Consider the following 13,522-nt stretch of genomic DNA (forward strand, 5'->3'; position numbering starts at 1 on the left):
ATAGCTCACTGTGCTTTACATCGCTAAAAGATATCAGGAAGATGGTGTGTTAACATCACTTTGCAGCATCTCTATTCGTGGGACAAACTGTACATAAAAGAGTGATATCAATTTTACAAAATATGTACCAAGGAAGCTACTTTATCTAGGAATCAGCACCAGAAAAAAAGAGATGACTTAGTTTAGGTAAGGTCTCATTGGGGATGCTGAGGTACTAGATACATCAGTAAAATATTTTATCCTAATGGTTCATGTGGTTTATTTCTTCCTTTTCACTACTCTCATCTGAACTGAGCTCCACCCTGCAACCATGGCAGAGAAATTAGACTTTAATAGAAGGAAATATCAGTTCTGATGTTTATATGTGACTGTTATTTAAATATCAGCTAATATGATTAGTTGACAGAACATAATTTTAAATTATTTGGCTCTGAAAACCAAGAGACAAGCAACTTGTTTTAGCTATGTCACAGTTTTTGGTGTCATTCCAAGGGGATCCAGTTCCTGTCTGCCTGGAAAGCCATGGTCAACAAACCTCGCTGCTTTGTTAGACACAATTTGCACCTGGCACACCTAGGTTTTTAGCTGCTGGCAAAGGCTCATGCTTTCCCTCCCCATAGTGCCTTTTTTAGGCAAGGTCTCGAAAACTTTACCAACGTGAAATTAACCAATCAGAACAAAATAAGGGTCATACTGCTAAATACTAGGAGCTTAAACCAAAAACTGCACTCCCTAGAAGCCCTTCTACCACTAGAAGATGTAGATGTCAGTACAGTCACAGAAACCTGGTTCAAAGCCTCAAATGCTTTCAGAGAATATTATCTCTGCCTTCCACATCTTTAGACTGCAAAATGAACATGTGAAATACAAAGGAGGCGGTATTTCACTCTATATTAGAGATAAATTCACCTCACGTCTAGTTAGACTGGATAACTCCAGGTCCAGGTTACGGTGGGAAAGTCCCCCATTCAAGTGCTAGCCAGTTATAAATCTCCCTCCATGGGCCACGACACCCACAAAGCCTACTTAACCAAACTGAAGACAATCCAAATTTTACTGAACACACTGGTTATGGGGGATTTCAATTATCCTACCATCAACTGGGAAACCTACTCTAGCCAAAACTCTCTAGCACAAACGTTCCTTGCCTCAATAGCCAAATAAGACAACTTGTCAAATCCTCCAAGAGTTCCTTTAAGAGAAACCTAGCTTTTTATAGCTATGTACGCAACCAATCCTGTTAAAGCCCCAGGCTAAAATTGTAGAAGTAGGTGTAGTCTAGTTCTGCAATAATGCTCGCTCTGGTACATATAGGAGAGAGTAAAAGGCAGCATTCTCAAAATGAGACGAGGACGGACCTCTTTCTTAATGTCCATTGTCTTTTGTCTCACGATGCAGTGCAACACATGATTTCACTGCAAATCTTATAGGTGATGGCCTTCAGTATTTTGGAATTGACTTTTCAGCATTGAACAAGTTCTGGGATAGAGTTGGGTTCTCCATGTTTACTGGATGAAGTACAACCAGTCTTGTGCTTACTGCAGCTGTAAATGCGTGGAAACTTGTGGCCTTCAATAAATCTGCAAGTGAACAGTCCTGGAAGTCAGGACACTCTGGACAGTTTTAGCGGCATAAACTGCTACAGCAGTGAGCACTTGAGGGTTAGGAATGGCAGTGAATGGTGGCAGAAAGTTTCACTTTAGTCACTCAGTGGAAGTGATAGCCAAAATGCTTTTTTCTTAAGGGGAGTGGTCATCAGGTAAGTTGGTATAGCTTGCATTGGAAATGCTTGTGTACATCCAATTGAAAAATGGCTAAAGAAATGTATTTCAAGCTAACTAACTGAATTCAACAAGGAGGCTAGATTTTTGGGGGTATTAGGTGATGTGGCCATGGTGCATATTTATGTGGCATGAGGGGCATTGCACACGTTAGAACTTACTACTTTTTACAATTTTTAGGTGGCATAAAGAAGCAAACCCCAGTTTTTTTTTTGGGGGGGGGGTTCAGCCTATGAAAGCATAGGGCGGCTGCATGATTTTAAATGGTATTTCTATCAGTAAGTCCAGATTGTCTGGCAGCAACAGCAGTCCTTTCAAAAAGGGGCGTCTAGCTTCGGCTGCTGTCGTGTCTTAAATGTATTTTAGAAATAGAATTGTTCCTTCTGCTAAAGGATTGGAATGCCACTGGAAAAGTTAACACAGGTGGGGATATTATTTTAAGGCTTTTGCCCTTGAATGCTGGGCACTTAAAAAGCTGTGAGTAAGGCATAGTGGTCAAAAGATTTGCATATATTTCATATTTGTTAGTTTGCACATGGTCTGTAAATTGTATGTAGATTTGTCTCCCTAATGTAACTGTTAATTTCAGTTTCAGGCTAACAAATCTGGACAAATTAGCAAAGGCAAATGTGTAGTGTGTATATAAAATGTGAGCTTTTTGTTCCTGAATGTTTAGCACCACTACCATTTAAACTTATACAAAACTTGTCTTTACTGCCTTTGGAACATACAAAAAAAAGTTTGGTAATTGACAAACTTCCATTGACACGTTCCAGTGCTTATTTGTGGTTTGTGACATGACTGCCAAGTGTGGATATTTTTGCTTGCCTGATACTTAAGTATGCATGTTTTCATGTGGTCTTGGTGGACGTAGTGATTCAAATTTGAGTGCAAGTTTCTCGCTATAGCTAGCACACAGTGGCCACCTTTGCTGATGGGAAGGCATGTTTTCAATAGATACCAGACTAATTGCTCCCAAGTAATTCATCATAAAACATGTAATGAAAGCTGCAAAATCAAGACTGGGGTGTTTGTCCTTGGCAGGAAAAAAATCCTTTGCACCACAAACTGGCCAGTATGGATATGCTAAGGGGACATGTCTCAGTTCTGTGGTTGCACTGTATGGTGTAGAGAGGGCTCTTATCCCCTGTGTACAAGGGGACAAGCAGACTGCTTGCATAGGGGTGTGGTGTGCCTCATTGCATGTGATTGTTTAGACAGTAGTGCATTGCCATCCTTCCTGCAAGGAAAATGACAGTACAAAAGCTCCATGAAGAAATATTCCTATCAGAAGCTTTGCAAGAGCTTAAAGTGCTGTAAATTAAGGCATTTACCTTTGGTGGCATTTGAGTTTGGTAGCATATGAGGTTTAGGTTTGTAGTCAGGGGAGCCATTGAAGAACCAAGCCCAAATTCTTGATGCCCTTAACCAAGGAATAGCTAAGTGACTTGCTGAATGAGTCGGCTGCTGAGGGGAATAAAAGCCTGTTTCACAGCTTACAGCTTGCAGTCTGTACCTTTGCACCAACTACTAGACACCGTGCACTACTACGTTGTAGAATAAGGTTTGGCCTTTTGCAGAGCTCTGGGCATGCATTTCTTGTTCCTTTGCCAGAGTCTGCCCATTGTAAGTTTGTAAAACAGGTGCTGAACATTTTAGTTTTGACAGCCGTAGTTTGATCTCTACAGTTAAGGGAGGTATTTTACTCCGTAAACAAAGTTCTTATATTTTGGTGCATTTACCATATAGTACTCAAACATTCATTGATTACTTTTACTTCAGTTAAAATTCTGGCCAAGTTTGTGGTGTTGGCTCTTTGACATGCTTAAGCAGATATGACAAGGGAATTGAAGCACTGCTGGTTTACTATGTTGAGTGTTTATTCCGTGGTCTGGGGAGTTACTTTCCTTTGAGCTATTGATTTGTACTTCATAATTGGCTACTGATTTTAATGGAAGTGACAATGGCATGAGCTGTCTTGTGTGGGGGGGGGGGTCTGTTTTTGGTTGCAAAGTTTGGTTTTGCAGAAGGTGTGCCTACAGGCATTCCTTTCAGCCCTTCCCCCACCAGCTGCAGGTGTAAGAAAAATCCCTTTGGGTCAAGCTGAAAGACAGGTTCTCTCCATCCATACAGAGCTGGTCTTGGAATATTGACAATGGCTGATAACTGAACAGTGCAGCTTAACATACAAACTGCTGTATGCATAGCAGCAGTTTACAAAAGTTATTGGTGTATGCTTCACTACTATTGCTTAATGTAAGTATTAATGAAAAATGTATCTCTATTTGTTTCAGCATTGGAAATTGGTATATGTCCCTCTAAGTTAACGAAAAAGAGGTCCCAAATTATTATTGGAGTTGATTACTTGTAATACATGACAAACTTAAATGATTTTGACCTACTTTGTTTTAACAATTCAGGTCTAAAATATATTGTGAAGTGTTGTAAAGGGGGTTGGCAAAATCTGCACCCCCCCCCCCATTTAACTGTGTAAGCCTACCGTCCACAAGTTATCAGGAGAACTTCTGAACTGTGTAATATTTGGTCAGTCAGAGACTGAAGGAATCAAAACAAATGTGAAGCAGCTAAGAACTTTAATCCTCTACAAACTGCAACCCTTCAACTCGCATTTTGGCACGTGGTTCTGCATACACAGGAATTTGAATGCAGGAAGCTTTTCTTGTAATCCATATCTTGGCTGGTGTTTTTCCTTCCTGTTAAAAGCACAGGGCTAGAATTGCAGGTTTTCAATATCCAGCGATAATGGCGGGCTCTGGTATTTTCTGGAAGGAAAATAAAATGTGCACTTGTCCATCAGATCAGGCTGGGCCTCTTTCTTGACGACCTCTGCTCTGTTTCATGGTGTAGTGAAAGTTTGTTACTATTTAGTAAGCTTGTTGGTAGTATTTGAGGGTATATCAGGATTAACTTTGACTAGCACTGGAATCTTGGCTGTTTAAATGTTCACTGCCCAAGAAAATTTGAATAAATTGGATTCTTTCTGTCACACTGTTCTGTATAATGAAATAAAAAAGTGCTGATCTAGAGTACTTTTAAGGTAAGTTGCTAGTATTCTGACGTCTTTTCCAACTTTTCATTTAAATATGATGGGTTATAGTGTTGGGTTGCAGTTTAAATTTGCAGTGGGGGCATCCTTTGTGTACTGCACTATTTTGTTGAGTGATCTAGTCTCTGGTATTCAGATACCAGCTGAAGGTATCCTTTGCCTGTAGAGCTCCTTTGGTGTGTAGAGTGCAGTTTCAGAGGTGTGTGAGGATTACTGGGGCATAGTTTACACTAGATTCTCAGCTGCATCTCTGATCTTTGGGTGTTTGAACATAGCATTTATTATATTGAATTCATGTTTGAAACTGCTAACCTTTGGTAATGGCTAGGCAGTGTTATACTCTGCTTGTATTTTATTTTTTGTTTTTCTTCCCCAGCATGACATTCAAATCACAGTAACATGAAAAAGGATCAGCAAGGGTTGAGAAATACTAACCTCAAATGGAGACATTATTGAGAGGGAGAAGGAACACTTTGAAGAACTTCTGAACCCAGTGGACATGCCCTTATCTGGAGAGACAACACTAGAAACAGCTGTTGAGTTTGCGTCCATTTCTGCAGATGAGGTTACTACAGTGATTAAAACCTCTGCTGAGGCTGTGGGAGTTGATGAGATCAAGTCAGTAATGTTGAGTGTGATGGAAATTGTTGGAGCATTATGGTTATTGCACCTTTTCAAGCTTGCACGGAAGGTGAAGACAATATCTCTGGACTGGCAAACTAGACTGGTGGTCCTCATTTTAAAAATTAAATCAGGTCTTGTGTTCCATTTACAGAGAGATCACACTCCTAAGCCTTCTCAGAAAAGCCCATGCTGGTGTGCTACATAGAAGTCTTCCTCTGATAATCAAGCCTCTGATTCAGGAAGCCGTAAGTCAAGCTACACTCGAGTTAGCCGCACACGTGACCTCAGCCTGGTCTGCAACATCAGTAGGACTTGTTGGCGGGATAGATTTGTGTCCCAGAGACTCCCCCTTTTGTGGAATAAACTCCCTCTCTGCGTAAAGAAGAGTACCTCATTAAACTTTTTTAAGAGCAACCTGGATAACTGGATGGGGAACAGGAAATATTCCTGTGGGATTCCACGTATGTCCCTGCTGGACAGTGGCATAGGGTGTTGACTTGTTGGAACATGGGCTAAATTCTTGGCTAGGCTTGTAAGGGCCTCAGGGCCAATAGCCTAGTAACTTCCTATGATCCTATGATATAACATTCATGGAAACAAAATGTGGTATTGCTGGTGAAAGTGATACAAATATGGTACAAGCAGGTTTGCAAGCAATTAAACTGCAGCCTTGCTTTTGCTGAAGCATATGGTAAAGGATCTGTAGAACATTTTCCATTCCTTGGAGAAAGAGGCAAGAAATAAGTATATAAAGGGGAAAGGAGCTGCAGATAAAGCACAGCAATCTGGGGAAGTGAAGGTATGTTAGAAGAGTAAAATAAGACAATAGACTTAGTGGGATACAGTGGTTATGCTGGAGTAAGGAGCGAGTGCATGAAAAGTTTATGAAATTAGAAGAGGAAAATGTTACAGGTTATTAGGAAAGGAGATTATTAACAAAGTGCAAAAAGTAACCTCAGAGTTAATCAAACAGCTAGTCCAAGGTCAGCCAAACTGAAATAGTAGGAAGGACACTACGAAGGGACAAGCATGTCATGCAGTCGGACAATCACCTTGCTGAAACCTTCCTTAGATGCATTTTGATGAATACAAAGTGAGTGTGTGGTACTTTAAGAGTGTGATTCACTAGCAATTCACTCAGTGATGGTGTATGTTAGAAGTTCACAATAATGACCCTAAGGAGATAAACTCTGCAGTCTTGAATGCTGTTAGATTTTTTTTTTAGTCTGTATGCTAGTCATTTAAATTATCAGCACAAACATACTGCAGTCAGTATTAAAATGTGGTAGTGGTCTGCTGGGAATGTCTGCTGAACTATCACAATTAAGGAAGTGCGCTTCTTCACAATGGCCTTAGCCTTTTTCCAAGATATGTCAGAATGAAGACGATTAGTGGGGCATGTCACAATCAGTGAGTGGTACAGGAAGTGGTGTGGTTTGGCTCTTCAGAGTAAAATACAGTTCTTCCCTTCTCAAACTGAAGTATTAAACTGCAGGCTAGAACTAGCCATTACTTATTCATGCTTTTGAAGGTTCTGTTTACTTAAAATGAGAAAATGTGCTGTCAGATCAACATGGCTGGCTGATGTAAAGAATCCTATTTAGAGTACAGTTTGAGAAATAATTTGTATTTTGTTGCCATTCATGCTAACCTTTTGATGATCTGGATTTCACTAAGGCTAGTACTAGTGCCTCCGAAGAGGCAGTCTTACCTCTGGCTTGAATATCAAAGCTTTTCTGCCTTCGGGTACAGAGCACAGTTTGAAGGCTGTGTTACATCAAGTACATCCAGAGAACACCTCTAATGAAACCAAAAATAATTTTAGTCAAAAGGATGTCTGGCTCAGAACTTGATCAGTTAAGTCAAGCAGCATGCATCTCTTCTTCGAAAACTGGCAGATGGAATTTTATACTTGGAGCTGTGCACATAAATTGTCAGCCTTACAGTTACTGATAATAGAAAATGGGAAACGGTGTAAAGTGAAGGTACAAATTTAAAAATGGACATTATTTTACTGCAAATAGCTGTTGCATTTAATTTATTCACCCCCTGACTGATCTGATTACAGTGCTTTTCAACACATGGGACTTTTTTTATATAGCTTATGCACAAAGCTGATTTTAAATAAGTTCTAATAGAAACAGTTAAAAACAGAGTGGCAAAGAAATATACAAGCTGAATATAAGGCTTTCATGGCTGTTATTTATTTATTTTATCTTATGCATATTTTTAGGTTTCTGGTGTCATTCTAAGAGGATCCAGTATCTGTCTGCTTGGGATGACATGACTGACATACCTCAATGTTTTGCCAGAAATGGCCTGTCACCCCTGAGTTTCCGGATACTGGCTAAGGCTCTTGCCACCCCTATAGTGCCTTTTTAGGCGATGTTCCAAAGGCCACATTATCACAGTAACAGCTATAAACAAATGCAATCTGAGGGTCATGCTGCTCCAAATCTCAAGATGCATTTGCACAAAGCACTCCTCAAAATGGAGAACATTGACATTTGTGCTGTTATGGAGACCTGGTTAAAAGCAGCAGAAAGCACCCCTGTGCTACCAGGCTATAACTCATTCCACACCTTTTGGCCCCAGAACATGGATCAAAGCTCCAAAGGTGGTGGTGTCTCCATATTCATAAAGGATATGCACACCTCCATACTAGTAAGCCAGCATAACACATCTGAGATACTTCAGGTACAACTAACATTGGGTAAGACGGCAATTCAGGTCATAACCTACTATAGGTCCCCAACCATGTCCCAAGACTCTCAATCCATGTTCCTAAGCACCCTGGAAACTATTAGGGTCCAACCCAACACTCTCATACTAGGTGACTTCAACTACCACTCCATCAACTGGGAAAACTACTCATGCACCAATACACTGGCCCAACGCTTCCTGGAATTCATCAGATCCAGTATCCTGGACCAGCTCATGCTCACCCCCACTAGAGGAAGAAACATGCCTGACCTGGTTAATAGTAACATGGGCAACCGTTGCTCTACACCAATAGTCAATTCCTCCCTGGTTAGATCTGACCATAAACTAATCACCATGGAAATCTACATCTCACCCACACCCCCTGCAAAGGTAACCACCATGAAACACTTCTCCAAAGCTGACTTTGGGCTCCTAATAACAGAGGTAGCTAACTTCACAGCACCCATATCAATGGAAAATAGATGCATGACTGCCAAATCATACACCAGTGCACTGTCTGAACACGTACATAAATGCATGGAACTAACCATACCCAACATTACCAAGACTCTCGCCTCCAAAAAAAAAAAGGAAGCCAATCTGGTGGTCCTCTGCCATTAATAAACTCTACAACAGAAGGAAGAAACTGTTGCAGAAAAAAGTGAAGTCCCAAGACTGGGAAAACTCCCTTATTAGTCTCAACAAAATGTTGAGATCCCTCATCAAAACCTCTAAAGCCAGCTGTGAAGGCAGAATTGCGGCAGACATTAAAAACAACCACAAAGCCTTCTATAGTTATATCAAGAATCTCCATGGCAATACCCAGGTTTGCTCTGAGTTACTGCACAATGGTACCTCCTATACTGAGCCAACAGATATTGCCAACATACTGGCCAACAGATTCAGTGCCAACACTACCCTCCCCTCCCACAAAGGACCATCACAATACCGGAGGAATGCCAGGCACCCAGCATTACTGCAGTACAGGTTAAAGCTGCATTGTCCAAGGCCAAGAATACAGCTTCCATGGGACCCGACAATATCCCTAGATGTGTTCTACATGAACTACAAAGTGAACTGGCACCACATCTGTGTGCCCTGTTCAATCACAGCCTCACCTCAGGCTTTGTCCCTATTAAATGGTACAGTGCTACAGTCATCCCTCTCCATAAAGGGGGAGTGACTACAGACCCTGGGAATTATTGCCCCATTAGCCTAAAGAATCTGATATGTAAGGCTATTGGAGCATGTCATCATGGACCTGATTAATAAGGGTATAGAGAATCTCCAAACTCTAGATCCCACACAATTTGGTTTTGTGAAAGGTAGATCATGCCTGCTCAACCTGGTTAACTTCTTTGAGTCAGTCAGCAGAGCTGTGGTTGAGAGCAAGGCAGTTCATACAGCCTACCTCGATCTGGCCAAGGCCTTTGATACCATTCCCCACTCAGGAATTATTGATAACCTCACCAAACTAGGCATCAACCCCTATATCACAAGGTGGGTTGCAATTCGCCTCACAGATGGAACCCACAGTGTGAATGTAGCGGACTCCAAGTCAGACTGCCGACTAGTCATGAGTGGAGTCCCATAGGGATTGATCCTGGGTCCTCTCCTGTTTGGCATCTACTTCTCAGAAGTCCAGGCCAACACTGAGGGACTTTGTCTGACCAAGTTTAGATGACTGCAAGCTGGGAGCCATTATTAACTCCCCAATTGATGTAGACATCCTACAGAAAGGCCTCACTGAGACCAATGACTGGTGTTGAAACCATGGCCTTAAGCTTAATGGCAAAAAATGTGTCATCATCCCCTTTGGGAAAAACTTAGTCCCACTAATTACCACATCGATGGGGGCCCACTGAACACTGAAGGTGTTATAAGAGATCTGGGTACACAGGTTGACAGCAACCTCTCGTTCGACCACCACATTGCCACTGTGGTCAGAAAGTCCTTCTATGTGGCATATCTCATTACCAAGGGTTTTGCATCCAGGAAGAAAGAGGTCATCATCTCTCTCTAATCTTCCCTCATTAGGCCAATCCTAGAGTATAATACAGCAGCGCAGTGGTGCAGCAGTTAACATTGTCGCCTCACAGCAAGAGGTTCTCCGGTTCGATTCTCGGCTGGGGTGCCTTCTGTGTGGAGTTTGCATGTTCTCCCTGTGTTTGCATGGGTTTCCTCTGGGTACTCCGGTTTCCTCCCACATTCCAAAGACATGCATCTGGAGCATTTCTCCCCGGGCCTCCACTGAAAACAGGCTCTGTGGAACCTAGTCGGACTTTCCCGGTCAACAAATGTTAAATAAAAAAATAAATAAATAATGCCCCATTTGGCATGTACCTCACTAGACACATGCAACAGCTGGAAAGGCCACAAAAGTACCTCATCAAGAGGGTCCTAGGCCTTAAACACATCCAACATGGACAGACTCAAAACACTCCAGCTATTCTCTGTCTCATATCATCTACTAAGAGGCGATCTCTGCTTGACTTACAAAGTCATGTCTGACCCAGCTCTGTTAGAAATGCTACATCTAAAGAAATCCCAATCCCTCCACACCACATGCTCCAGAGAACTCAGCCTCATTATCACAATCAACAGAACATGCTGGAGGGACAGGTTCATAAGCCAGAGACTACCCATGCTCTGGAATAGACTTCCCATACATGTCAAGCAGAGCACCTCACTGGCCCTATTCAAGAGAAATCTTGATGAGTGGGTGGGTAATAGAAAGTTCACCCCAGGATCACTCCAGTGGCTCTGCTTGATTGAGGCACTGGGAACTAACGTTAGGCGGCATGATGCCAGGGCACTTCTATGTGCTAGGCTTGTAAAGGCTCCAGAGCCATTAGTCTAGTGCAGACCTATGAACCTATAAATGGAATAGTCTGATTGGGAATGCCCCATTCGTAGAGGGACTCAGGGAGGCAAGATCCCAATGGATATTGCTTAAATAAATTAAAGAGAGAAGAATTAGACATGCAATAGATAAAGAAAGAAAACATAAAAAAATAACCAATTTTATGTACAAAATAAAAAATAACCAAATTTATGTACACCAAGCACATTAAACAAAATTATATACAGATAAATGCAATAAGTTTAAGAGCAAATGGTAGAAAACCAAACTTCAAATACCGTGTTAAATGAAAACTATTATTAGTTAAGCATGATTAGATGTATAATTATCAGTTATAACTGAATGGGATAAGATATTGTTTATTTTTCTAGTGTGAAGATCTTGATTGTTTGATTTTGTAAATATTGTATATAGTTCTTGTTATTGTTGTTCCAATAATAAGCATTCATTAAAAAAGTGTATATAAATGTATAGTTCCAATCATCACTTAAGACAGGGAGGCATGCTAGCTCAATGGTTATGGTCCCTGCTTTATAGCTCCAAGATCTGGGGGTTCAAACCTGCTGTTTGGTCACTGTCTAGCAGAAAAATAGTAAAAAGTGTGCTTGGTAGTTTGGTATCATTATATGTGGAAGGGATGTTATTTTCATGTGATTTGTAGTGTTCAATGTTCTGATGCACATTTTAGATGTTATGAAATTCGATGTTATGAGTTTTAGATGTTTTGGATTTTGGATTACTTTAAATTTAAGATGTTTACAAGTGTCAGGATGTGTAAATATCCCAGTGCTATCTAAAAACTTACACCAGTTACACTTACAACATGGATATGTACTGTGGTTAGAAATGCTGTTAGTAACTTCTGTATTATTCCTGGGGTAATACAACATCAGTTTGAGATTCTTTCTATTTTTATAAATGAACTTCAGTGTATTTCTAACTATAGAATTGACTTCTGTATCAGAACAAAGTATCTGCAAGTTTCTCTTAATGTTCATTTCAATTTCCCTGACATTGCTAGAATAAGTTAAGGGTATCCGTATATGTGTAACTATCTTTTGTTGTTTCTTATCCCATAGTCCGTTAGAGAAGTATGGCTTGCCTTCTGTATTTCACAAGGTTATAACCCCCTTAAGGACACTGCCTATTTCTGTAGTGTTATACCCTCTCTTTGAACTTACTTGTACAGCTATATACTTCCTTTTCAAAATCTGTTTGCACAGCATTCAACCTGGAAGCCCTTAGTCCTTGACTATTGACAATATTTTTATAAATAGGTGGGGGGTGCATACTTCCCCTATGCAAATAATTATTTCTATAGCATTGTTTCATATAAGTCCAGGTAAATATATTACCTTCTACTATTCTAAAGACAGTGACATCCAAAAAATCTGTTGATGTCCTAGAGATGTTCATAGTGAACCTCAAGAAAGATGTAGTAGAATTTATGTATTCAAAGAAATGTGTAAGTGTCTCTTCAGTGTCTTCCCATATAAGGAAGAGATCATCTACAAATCTTCGATAGAAGATCACTTGTTTAAATTTCTTTAGAATAAACTCTTTCTCCTATAGGGCCATGACAATATTGGTGTAGTTGTCACTAGAAGTGCCCATTGCTACGTCATCTTTCTGTGCAAAGAAAACACCACTAAATGTAAACACATTATATTCTAGAATTGTTTCCATGAATAAACATAAAAGTTCTATAAAGCTCCCTTCAAAATTACTATTTCTACATAAACATTCTTTCATCATGGTGATGCCATTCTGATCTGGTATACATGTAAAAAGAGACTGTATGTCTAAAGTTCAAAAATATAGTCATCATATAAACATTTACTTGATACAAAACCATATAAATCACTTACAAATTGTTTAGTGTCCTTTAATACAAAGATATTATTGTTCAATGTGGAACTTAAGTATTTTTCCACGTAAATAGACATAGTTTCAGTGCACCATCCCTTACCTTGCACAGTTGGTCTGAAGGGAGGTTTATGAGGGTCTTTGTGCACTTTTGGTAAACCTTGTATAGAAGGAATAACTGGTTCATCACATGTTAAATATTTAAATAAATCCATTCTAATATTACGTCCTAATAGGCAATCTGACAGACAGGTATTAACCCTTCTTGTCATACTATTTATATTTTCTTTAGTAACTCTGATATAAGTTTGAGGGTCACTTAATATTTCAAAGATAGAATTGTTATAAAACTCACGGTCCATTACCACCACTGGACCTTTTCTGTCTGCTGGTCTAATTGCTATAATGTTATCAGTACATAAATTTCTCAATATATGTATTCATTTATTAGTAATAAAAATTCTTATTATTTACATACAGATCTATTTTTTAGCATGGGTTTGATACAAATTCTTATGCATTTTACCCATGCCTTTCTCACCAAATAATCTAAAAATCTCATCTTCACTCATTCTTTCAAAAACTTCCACAGTAGCATTATTAACTGGAGTGTACACA

At 40.0% G+C, this 13,522-nt stretch overlaps 1 non-coding gene across 1 annotated transcript; it reads left to right on the forward strand.

The window, feature by feature from the left end:
• Window positions 1–1,231: 1,231 nt before the first annotated feature.
• Window positions 1,232–1,408, forward strand: LOC122812568. The gene has a single exon (XR_006366534.1). It is a non-coding gene; the product is annotated as a small nucleolar RNA SNORA81 (small nucleolar RNA).
• The last annotated feature ends 12,114 nt before the right edge of the window (window positions 1,409–13,522 follow it).

The sequence above is a fragment of the Protopterus annectens genome, chromosome 9.part0 (assembly GCF_019279795.1).
Source record: "Protopterus annectens isolate FY-2018-M chromosome 9.part0, PAN1.0, whole genome shotgun sequence".
NCBI lineage: Eukaryota > Metazoa > Chordata > Ceratodontiformes > Protopteridae > Protopterus > Protopterus annectens.